The sequence below is a fragment of the Oratosquilla oratoria genome, unplaced genomic scaffold (assembly GCF_046742065.1).
Source record: "Oratosquilla oratoria isolate Oo_2021 unplaced genomic scaffold, ASM4674206v1 SCAFFOLD115, whole genome shotgun sequence".
Lineage (NCBI taxonomy): Eukaryota > Metazoa > Arthropoda > Malacostraca > Stomatopoda > Squillidae > Oratosquilla > Oratosquilla oratoria.
Window position 1 is genome coordinate 490,680 of NW_027467472.1, and position 9,321 is coordinate 500,000.

The following is a 9,321-nucleotide window of genomic DNA, read 5'->3' on the forward strand; positions in this document are numbered from 1 at the left end:
CATAATAGTAAATGGAAATCAAGCAAATAATAATAATATAAAATAAATGGTAGGCATTACATCATCTTGCTTAGGTGTTTATCTAAATGAAATTTAAAGCTTTGAACTGAACTACATTGTACTGCCTCTGCAGGAAGTTTGTTCCATTCATTAACTACATGGTTGGTGAAGTTGTTTCTACTCGCTTCCAAATTAAATCTATTTCCTGACAGCTCAAGACCATTATTTCTTGTCTGATTCTCATCTAATTTGAAAATTTTGTCACTTTAGATGTAGATTCCCTTTTAGAGTCTTTAAGACCCGTATCAAGTCACCTCCAAGTCTATGCTTTTTTAGGGAAAACAGGTTCATACGTTTTAGTCAATTTTTGTATGATTTATAATTGATATTAGAATAAATTTTGTGGCTCATCATTGTACTTTTTCCAATCTGTCAATGTCTTTAATGAGGTTTGGTGACCATGCAGAAACAACATATTCCAAATGTGGACAAACTAATCAAAGTTTTGCTCTGTCAAGGAAGATTAAAGTAGCAATAAAAACGTAAGAGTATAGTTTTATTAACCAAATTTGGGGATGAAGTTGTTACTATATTGATAGAGTACTGAAGAATTTTCAGTCTATTAATAAATCTTGTCTCACACTGGCTATTCCCAGACAACAATACATACATATACCAACAGCTTTTTCCCCTTTACAAGGGAGGTACCTAAAGTCAAAGACAAAACCACTCCCACCCATTTCATCCCCATATATTCCATTCCCATTCGCCACCCCTCCCTCACTTTTTTTGGCTCCTGGATGACAGATCATCCCTGCATCTCACCCACTGCCCTGGGTCAGAAACAATGCAGCAAGACAGCAAGGCCATTTCACTTAATTAGCAAACCCCCACCTCTCCGTCTCCTCATGCAGAAAAAGAAATCCCTTTGGGCTGAGACAACAATACAATGTTTATTAAGTATCCGAGTGACTTATGGTCCTGCCCAGATGAGAATTAAAGTGGAAAGTACTAAGAAAATTAGTGATGAATGAGGATAATGGAGGAAAGATGAGGTGAAAGCAATTATTAAAATTACAGCAGATAGGGTACCTGAGTTAGATGGGCGTCATACGGAGTGTCTAAAAAAGGGAGGTACAGTGATGGGGTGGCTGGTGAGGTTTAATGTTTGTTTAAAAGAGGGTAGAGTGCCAGAGGAGTCACTGTATAGTTCCACTTTACAAGGGAGAAGTGTGAGTGTAGTAGTTTCAGAGGGATCATTTTGTTGAGTGTAGTTAAGAAAAGTTATGGGGTGTTTTTGACCGAGAGGATTAGGAGAGGAACAGCAGGAGTAAGTAATTGGTGGGGAACAGTGTGGTTTTAGGACAGGTAGGGGTTGTGTGGATCAGGTTTTTGTGGTCCGTCGGGCAGCGCGGTTGGCGGACAAATTCTGCCGGGCCTGGCCGTGAATCCACACGACCGAATTGATGAATAGCTGGGCGTGCCCGACGATACCAGTAGCGTGTGGAGTGCGGTACGAAGATATTGTACACCATGATAATTAACATGGTAAAATGTGAATTGTGTTACAATGACGTGGGAGGGATGCCTGTTATGGGTTCACGATACTAACTTGCGTCTGGCAGGGTACCGCCTTAGTGATTTCGCTCGACGAGCACTCGGACAATTTGACCGTTTGTTCGTGCCCGTTAACGGGCATGCCCGCCGATCAAGTCCGCTCGTCTGGACAGGCCTTGATAATTAGAAATGGAGAAAGTGAGTGGTTTGAAGTAAAGGTGGGACTTCGCCAGGGATGTGTAATGTCGCCTTGACTGTTCAATCTATACATGAATGGGGTGGTGTGAGAGGTAAATGCAAGGGTAATGGGTCAGGGATTGGAGATTGTTAAAAGAAAATCGAGAATAATGGGAGATAGGCCAGTTGTTGTTTGTTGATGACACTGCACTTGTAGTAGGATCAGAGGAAGGATTAAGGAAGTGACGCAGTTTGGGAAGGTGCGTGATAGAAGAAAGCTAAAGATAAATGTGGGTAAAAGTAAGGTGATGAGATGTACAAGGGGAGAGGAAAGCAGCAAATTAAAAGTGAGCATTAAGGGAGATTGGAGGAAGTGGATAGTTTTAGATACTTGGGTGCGAATGTGGCGGGAAAGGGAGGAGTGGAGTAGTTGGAGGTAGAATGTAGATTGGGAGAAGTAAGTAAAAGCCTCGGGGGATTAAAAAATGTAATGAGAAATAGACATTTGGGAATGGATGTTAAGAGGAGATTGTATGGAGTGATTGTGCCGACAGCACTGCATGGGGTAGAGACATGGAACATTAGAGAGGAAGAGTTTAAATGTGTTTGAGATGAAATTTCTAAGAAGTGTGGTAGGGGTTATTAGGCTGGATAGAATGAGAAAGGAGGAGAGCGGGGATGAAAAGGGAGTTGGGATGGTTTGTACACATGGAAAGAATGAGTGAAGAAAGATTAGTAAAAGGTGTGGAAGGCAGACGTGGAGAGAGTGAACATGAGGGGTTGACCAAAGATGAGATGGATGGATGGGGTAAAAGGGGCATTGGGAAGGAGGGTAATGTCTGTTGAGAGAGGGAGAAAACAGAAGACAGGGTTGAGTGGAGAATTGTTGTGTATAGATGATGCCGTGATGCATGGAAGGGAGTGGGTGGGGGATTGGGAGGTGAGGGAGTATGTGTGAATGATATTTTGACGCAGCCCAAAGGGATTTATCCCTTCTTCTTATTTTCTGCATGGGGGGACGGAAAGGGGGGCTCACCGATTAAATGAAGCGGCCTTGTTGTGGATGTGCTGTGTCTTGCTGCATTACTTCTGACCCTGGGCAGTGGGTGAGATGCAGAATTGACCCATCATCCAGGGTGAACCAAGGAAAGAGGGATGGTGAATGGGAGGGGAGTGTGTGAGGATGCAATGGGTGGGAGTGGATTTATGCCTTTGACTTTGGCTACCTCCCTTCTATGGGGAAAAAAGATCATGGTATATATATATATATATATATATATATATATATATATATATATATATATATATATATATATATATATATACAGTATATATACATGTGTGCGTGTGTGTGTGTGCAGAGCTGGGCGCGCTCCTCGGTGCGTTCCTCTTTAGTTTGGCCGCGGTTAGCGCTCCCAAACTATTAAAGCTTAAGAGACAGGTCCTTACCGAAATAAGTTCGGTAGGCCACATACTATACCCCCCCCCCCCAAAAAAAAAAAAAAATCGCAGGCCACATCCAAAAGGTAGACAACATACTATACCAGCACCTATAATGCTTTAATAGTTTGGGAGCGCTAACCGCGGCCAAACTAAAACGGAACGTACCGAGGAGCGCGCCCAGCTCTGTATGTATGTACGATGACAACCTATACCAGGGGTGTGCAACCTTTTTTCCCAAAGGGCCACTAGTCACTACTCTGTTGGTATGGAGGGCCACATAACCTTACTATTTCATGTTATTTACTACGATCGAAGACATATTATGCGAGATTATACTGATAAAGATAAATAAGTAGTTTGTTACTGATTTTATTTAAATTGGGATCACAAAAATAAGAATTGTCCGAAACAAATGTATTTTCCTTACTATAAATGAGCAAATGAAAGGGTACCGTACCTTATCATTATAATGTACAAACATAAATAATTACTTAATATTGGTTAACTGGGATCATTATCATAAGAATGATTAAACACAGACATTTTCCTGATCATTAATTAGCAAATGAAAGGCTACCCTCTCTCTGAGGGCCGCATTATAGCTTATTTATTTTTAGGAGAAAAAGCCGCAGGTTGCACAGGGCTGACCTATACCAAGGTCTAAATATACAGGTCAGACCGTTTACATTTTTCTACGCAGCTTCTGACGTCATTTGGCTGAGTCCATTTTCTCTTTGTGATACACTGAAGAAAACTGTGAAACGCCAAGGAAGACAGGAACTATAATATTTTATATATTATATATATATATATATTATATATCATATATATTCATATATATAGACAGGAACTATAATATTTTATATATATTTATATATATATTTTATATAATATTTGTCAGAATATAACTAATTGCGTGGAGCTGTGCGAGCGAAGGCGACGTCATTTTCGGACGACGGACCAGCTTCAACTGACAGCTATAGGACCCGCTAACCCCACTTTGAACAGCCAGGTGACGTTCACGGGCCCGCTGCGCCAACTCCCTCGAAATTCGGTCGGAAGTGGTTAGACCTTATATTCTTAGATCTTGACCTATACACTGTGGTGTAGGATGAAAACGACAGACGAATTTCAGTAATAATCAAATTGTCAAATACAATATGGCTAAGAGTGAAAATATAATGTGTACGGTGACATAAGTATATACTGGAGTAGGATGAAAAATAGATTTAAAAAAATGTATGACGACAACCTATGGACAAAATTAAAACTCTGGGATCACCTCCATGAATAGGATGAAAACGACATGAATCATATACGCTCGAACAACATCATCCAATCTCGCAGGTATAAATCAAACGCTAGAATCAAAATGCCATGTGTGCGATGACATAAACATATGCAAGAGTAGGATGAAAATTAGATTCAATATGCAAAGACAACCCTAGACAAAATTCAAACATTGGGATCACCGGCAAGAGTAGGATGAAAATGAAAGACGAATTTCAAACGTTCTGGCCAAATTGGTAAATGCCTTTTTCGCATATCACACGTATGAACCAAACGCTAGAATCAAAATATGATGTGTACGATGACAATCATATGCTGGAGTAGAGTGAAAATTACATATGTGTACGATGACAATCTATAGACAAAATTAAATTCGGACGGTGGGATCACTGGCAGGGGCAGGATAAAAATGACATACGAAATTCAAATACTAGCCAAGGTGTTCTAAAAGTAGCACCTCAGTATCCTCAAGGGTTATCAAAACCAGTTCTTAGAAGTGTCCAAAAAAGGCATCCTAGGAAATATTGAATTAATAGTTTATGACGGTGAGGAAATATTTTGCGTAAGAATTATAATTTAGTCGTTTCACGATCACGATAACGACCACGAATCCCTTAACCACCCCGGGGTCGTAGGGGCACTGCTTCGATGAACAATTCACCAGTGACCTCCATCTTTCACGGTCGTGGGCAAGGAAGGGCCTGGGTCTCTGCAAAGTTCTTCCCTGTCCATTCTGTGATATTGTCTACCCACTTCTTCCTCTGCCTGCCTCGTCTCCTCTTCCCCTGAACTGTCCCTTGGAGGATGGTTTTTGATAGTTCGCTGGACCGTGTCACATGTCCATACCATTTCAGCTTTCTCTTCTTCACTGTGACTATGGTCAGGAGGTCTTCATAGTGCTTCACATGCTGTGAAATCGTTTACTTGCTGCAAATAAGAATAAAAGTCCCGAGAGTTCGGTTGTTTGTTCATAGTCGTCCTGTTTTCTCTTTTTTTTCAGTCAAAAGTTAAAGTCAGGAGCAGTAGGCTAATATTTGTTGGGGGTCAATACTACAACTACCCACGGAAAATTTTAACGAAACACACAGCATGGAATACTTCCTCGACATATTCAAAACAGCTACACTAACATTCATACCCAAACAGGCAAAAAACTCACAGACATAAACAACTACAGGCCCATATCACTACTCGAATCCCCCCTCCAAAAAAAAATACTAGATAAACTCATACTACAAAGACTCTTCAAACAACTACGTAACAAAAAGATATATAATAAACGACAATCGACACGGATTCACAAGGGGAAGAGGAACATACACATCCATAGCTACACTTTACGAAAAAGCAGCCATAAACCTACGACACAAACACGGATGTAACATTGTACAACGAGACATTACAAAAGCATTTAACAAAATACGGTACACTGGACTTAACACAAAATACACCAAACACATATCCCAGACACACTAACAAAAACACTCTGCTATTACTTAGAAAACAGAAAAGCGCGTTTACAAATACTTCATTACACAAGACGACCCTTCATTATACACAGTGGAGTTCCCCAAGGAAGCATTCTTTCACCAACACTATTCAACTTTCACACACACGACATCCCCAACCCAAAACACGGAGTCACATAAATACAATTTGCAGACGATCTATCACAAGTAATCACATACCCAAACACAAAATGTAAACATATGCTAAAAACAGAACGATATATATGAATAAGAATGAAAAATATAAACACAACAAAATTGCAACTACTACACGTATAATCACATAAACCAGTAGAAATATGGATAGGAGATACACAAAACATAAAAATACACACACAAACAACAGAAAACAACAAGCTGAAAAACACCAAAAACACTAAGACAATTTAGAAACCTAGACACCAAACTACTCCTAAGACTATACTAGATACTCATAAAACCTCTGCTGGAATACATATCAGTCACAACAGTCACATAAAAATCAACCCAACTACACAAATTATAAACAACTCAAAACAAAGTATTTCTATTTGCCGTCCACTCCATCCCCCCGTACTTGCACACAACAGAGGAACTACGCAAACAACACAAACTGGAAGCTCTAGACACAAACATTTATAGATTGGCAAACAGAACCTGGGACTGTTTGATAACAGTCAATCCATACTTAACCCAATAGTCACTATATCGACCTTGTTTTGAGAGAGCCTACTGGAGAACCCATAACCTAAACGCGAGACCTTGAGACCTCTAGACCAAGAAATCAAAATATTTCAAGATACTGGGACCTTGAGGCCTAAAGAACCCGGGACTTCGAGACCAAGAGCCCAAGAGACAAAAAGTCTATGAGATCTCGAGATACTGAGTACACGAGACCTGACGACCACGAAATATAAGATGTCGAGACCTTGAGCCCTCCAGACTTACAGTAGAGTCGGAGGCAGAACTCGAGCCGTCGGCTGACGGACGTGATGATCCTGCTGGGGGCGGACAGGAAGCCCGGGCGCTCCGGAGGGGCAGAAAGAGGATCCTTCTGAGTCAAGTACGAAAACAAAGAAAACAAAGCAGAATGTAAATGAGGACGTGATTGCTGCGCCTCTGGAGAGGGGGGAGGAGGAAGAGGAAGAGGTAAGGAAGGGAAAAAGAGGAAGAGGAGGAGAAAGCAGGAAGAGGAGGAGAAGGAGGGGAGAAGGAGGGTGAGGAGGGCGAGGAGTAGGAAAATTAGCAGAAGATGAAGAAAAAGGTAGAAGAGGAGGAAGAGGAAGAAGAAGAGGAGGGGGAGAAAGAGGAGGAGTAGGCGGAAGAGGAGTAGGAGAATAGAATAGGAGAAGGGAGGAAGAGAAGAAGGAGGAAGGGTATGGGAGGGGAAGCACCAAAAGGAAGAAATGAAATATGGAGGAGCATGAAGAGGAGAAGAAGGAGGAGGTGGAAGAGAAGGAGAAGAAGAAGGAAGAGGAGGAGGAGAACGAGGACGAGCAAGGGGAAGATCGGGAGGAGGAGGAGGAGCAGTAAAAGGAAGAGGGGGAAATGTAGTAGGAGAGAGGAGGTGGAAGAGGAAGAAATAGGAGAGAAGGGGAAAGAGGAGAAGTAAGAAGAAAAGGAAGAAGAGAAGAATGGTAAAATAAAGAAGATGAAAGAGGTGAGGAGGAAGAGAAAGAAGAGTGGAAAGAGGAGCATAATGGTGAAGAGGGAAAGGAAAAAGAACAGAAAGAATAACAGTAATAAAAAAAAGAGGAGGAGGAGGAAGGAAGGGTAGTGAGAGATGTGGGAAGAGGAGGTGAAGAAGGAGGAGGGACAGGAAGAGAAAGGAGAAGAAGAAAGGATGATGGTATTTAACCACACTGAAAGGAAGAGAAGTTTGAATAAGAAGAGATTGGTAGAAAAAATTAACTAGAGGAGAAAAAAAAATAATCGCAAACAGAATTAAAAAAAAAAACGGGACAAGGTTTACGACAGCCATAGAAAGTGGGACGAGGTTTAAAACTATCATAGAAAACGGAACGAGGGTTATGACCAACAGAGAAAACGGGACAATCTTTTTAGATATCATATAAAGTGGTCTGAGGAATGGCAAAAAAAAGGGAAGAGTCGGTCCTTTGTACAAGAGAGCTTAGTTGACTTCGAGCGTTGTTTCCCCCCCAGTAAATTCATCCTTGACAAGAATTCGAGCGTTGTTTCTTGGTTTGCTTTATCACTTTCCCGCGTATTCACTAATGTGATATATGTATATATATATATATATATATATATATATATATATATATATATATATATATATATATATATATATATATATATATATATATATATATATATGCTGGGTAGCGGATTATGGGGCACATGTTTGGCTTCGGTGGTATCTTTGCACCAAAGGCGTCTTATTGCTTTGGTAATATAGCCAGGGTTCTGGCCGATGCTCTGATTTAGTTGTTTTGACCAGACACCATACGTTTTCATTTGTAAAGTAACCCACTGAGGAGAATCGTCGCGTTTAAGTATCAGCTGTTAATGTTTTGAGTGAAATTATCGAGGATGGCCTCCCATTCCAATAAATTAGTTGGTCATGTTCCTGTCAGTTTTAGAAAGTGTGATGCTCTTGAAAAGACATGAAATGCTGGTGCTTCGACGCTAGCTCAAGGTCTGGGTCGGCTATAATTGGCGGTCCGTTGTGAGGAAACCTGTACCATTTGGCTCGCCACCAAGCTACCTCCGTGTTTACATGCGCAATTCCCTGTGTTCTTATAAACAGTACGCTGTTGATCACACGTATTCGTGCGAGGAGGGGTGGCCAAGCGTATTTACGTGTTTGGTTGTTCGAGTGAACATATTTATTTGGTTCATGGCTAAATATTGGTGTTTTTTATGTATTCAACGGGGTCTTGTTTGCTAGCAAATTGAGGGTGGGCATGCATAATTCAGTAGCATTGAGATGTTTAATTTCAATGCGGTTCTTGGTTGGTTCAAATGATACATATTTATATGAATTTGAACATTTCTATTGCTGGTATATTATGTTTGTGAGACAACGGGAACAAATTAGCACAGGACCAAGTTATTATGGAATTACTCAATTGAGAACCAATAATTTCATAAATTTGCGCAAGGACCGTCTTGGCGTGGCGGCTGCACATGTATATTACAAAGTAATTATTAGACACAAAGGTAGTAGTAGTAAGACCAGTGAAATTGTTGAATGTCATGAAAAAAATTGTGCGATGTTTGAAAAAACACAACAGGGTGCACCATACAAATAAATATCAATGTACCATTGTCGACGACATTTGCTTGTACCTTACTTCAAGATTGCCAACGATGATCTTAAATCACCACGGCGCTTTGAAGAACA